The sequence below is a fragment of the Capricornis sumatraensis genome, chromosome X, assembly GCF_032405125.1.
Source record: "Capricornis sumatraensis isolate serow.1 chromosome X, serow.2, whole genome shotgun sequence".
NCBI classification, from domain to species: Eukaryota; Metazoa; Chordata; class Mammalia; order Artiodactyla; family Bovidae; genus Capricornis; species Capricornis sumatraensis.
Window position 1 is genome coordinate 93,720,599 of NC_091092.1, and position 2,824 is coordinate 93,723,422.

Consider the following 2,824-nt stretch of genomic DNA (forward strand, 5'->3'; position numbering starts at 1 on the left):
CGCCATCCAACAATCTCATTCTCTGTCGTCCCCTTCTCTTCCCTCCTTCAATCTTTCCCAACACCAGGATCTTTTCCAATGTGTCAGTTCTTCGCATTAGGTGACCAAAGTATTGGAGTTTCAGCTTCAGCATCAGTACTTCCAATGAATATTCAGGACCGATTTCCTTTAGGATGGACTGGTTGAATCTCCTTGCTGACCGAGGGACTCTCAAGAGTCTTCTCCAACACCACAGTTCAAAAGCATCAATTCTTTGGCACTCAGCTTTCTTTATCTCACATCCATACATGACTACTGGAAAAACCACAGCTTTGACTAGATGCACGTTTGCTGGCAAAGTATTGTCTCTGCGTTTTGGCCTGAACAACCAGATGTTCCCATTAACCGGAATGGAGAAAGACATTAAACATGATTTCTGATGAGTCATTCTAGAGTTCCGCTAATACCTGTGGATGGGACCTCAGGGTCCTGCTCCAACTTTGTGCAGTCTAATTATGCAATGGGGGCGCTTGTTTTGGCTAAGAGCAATGAAGCACATTTTGGGGAATCCCTGCCTTCTCCTTTCTGATTGTATTCATAAACCTGGAGATTTACACAGATGAGACAGAGAAGACTGAACACATTGGGTCAGGCAAAACGGAGAGTGCCCAGGCACAGGAAATCTTCTGTAGCCACTTCAGCACAGAAACTATGAGATTGAGCAGCGCCAAGGAGGGCGCTGCGGGAACCTTCTTGGCGATCTGGAAGCCTAGAGAACCTTTTTTTTTTTTTTTTAAACTAGAAACAAAGTAAAGAAAAGAGATGGGGTGGGGTTTGGTGGTCTGGCCCGCCGGAAGGAGCTTGGGTGGAGCCGACTGTGCAAGCTTCGGGGCAGAGGGGGAGAGAAGGCCGCCACTAGCAACTAATATCAGCTTCCTAAACTCAACAGAGAGGTCGGAGGTATTGTTGGAAATGCCACGAACCCCGTGATTCTGTCTGCCCGCCAAAGAGAGATGAAAACCCAAGTTGTGCGGTGCAGCTTTAAAGGGGCTGGTGATTGACAGAATGTGTAGCAGTGGATGGGGTGGAGCCGCTGGGTGGGGTCTGGGACAGGCAGCTGGGAGAAACCAAAAGGAAGAAAAAAGAAAACCGTAGCCCCTGAAACCGCTAATGCCAGGGGGAAGCTAGCCGGAAAGGGAGGACAGGAGGGTTTTAGAGCTCACCTCCATTCCTACCCTGATCAACTCTCTCAGACCCTTCTATCTCCTTTTGAGATAATTAAAACCTACTGTACACCGGCCTTAGTCGGTGCCCTTTCCTAACTCCACTGAATTAGATTTGTAGTACGAGTGAGTGAAGACCCCGGGTCCACCACCTCAACCCCGGCCCCGCCCCATCGGCCTGGCCCGGGGCTGGGAGCAGAGGATGCCTTTGGAGGCGCAGAATCCGAAAGTAAGTCCCTTTCATTTTGCTTAACCACTCTCTGCCCTTCCTTTTGCTGCCCTCACTGGGGTATTCTCTGGGCGGCAAAGAGCCACCTTACCGAAGGAGACTCTTTCAAGGAGGACACAGAGGGTTGGACCGGGTAGGGTGGGGTAAGAAGGGGAGGGGAACGGAGGAGGGGTGGCGCTTTAAAGCCTAGCGGAGCTGCCATCCACCGGATAGGAAGCTCAGAGTTTGCTGGTTGTTTGATTAGAGCCTTGATTTCCTCTCCTGCTCTTAGAGCCTCGACTTACCCCTCCAGGCATTTTTTTCTTTTTGTCACAATCCAGCGCGTTATCTGGCTGCTTAAAGCTTCTAGCTGTGCGTTGGGAGGGCTCCATCTTGCCCAGCTTCTTAAAGCGGCAGTGCACCAGTTCGGCTGTGGGAAATAGATACTGAAAATTCGATTTCGAAAAGGATGGCACTGACTCATCTTTACTATGACACAAGGTGTGTTGGGGGAATTTGTACAGAGAGGCAAGTTTTTCCTCCTTATACCAGCCTTCAAACTTGTTCTAATATCCAGTTGATTCTCAGGGGGCACATCCTGGGCTATGCTGCCAAGTTGTACATTAGTTAACTGCAGAGTCAACTGGCCTTGCAGTTCTAGCTCAAGAGGAAAATTTATCAAGATTTGAAAAAATAATTTATTTTACAAATATTTATCAAAAGCTAGGCTCATTGTCTGTGACTGATCCCACTGCTGAATGTCTGTAATATGTCAGGACCATGTAGAGTGATGTCACTGACTCCTTTCTTAACTGATTGGTGGCCAAGGTTTCTTCCTAGAGTCGAATGTTGAATTCGATTTCAGCATTTATCAAGCATGTGTCACGTGAAGGTTCCCATTATTCATCTTCATTGTCTTGTCTTTAGTACCAAGCATCCATATGCCCAAGCCCAAGTGACTGGGAGATTCAGCTGAAAGAGATAAGAGATAGGAACTCAAGTCAAAATGGCATGCAAAGAGAGAAGGGCTGGATGTTTCAATAGGGAAGCTAAGGCTACCTTGACTGATCTGTTATTCCCATGTCCATGTCCAGGCTGGAAGATTGTCTTGGGCAGGAGGGCTTTACCAGCTCCCTTCTGCTGTTAAATAAAAGAACTAGCGTGGTGGAAACTTGTTAGAAGGCCTCATACGGATCAGTGGCATCTTTTGCAAGTTTATTTTTCTTATGTTTCTGCTTAAGGAGGATGGCAGGTCTGGATGGGGCCTAATGATATCCTGTATGTCAAAGATAATAAAATATGTTTGAGGTTTTAGGTCTAATATTTTACTCTGGATGTCTTTTTTTTTTTTTTTTTTTTAGGTATGAATTATCTGTGTGTATCTATGCATTTCTATTTGGTCAATGAAATGTCA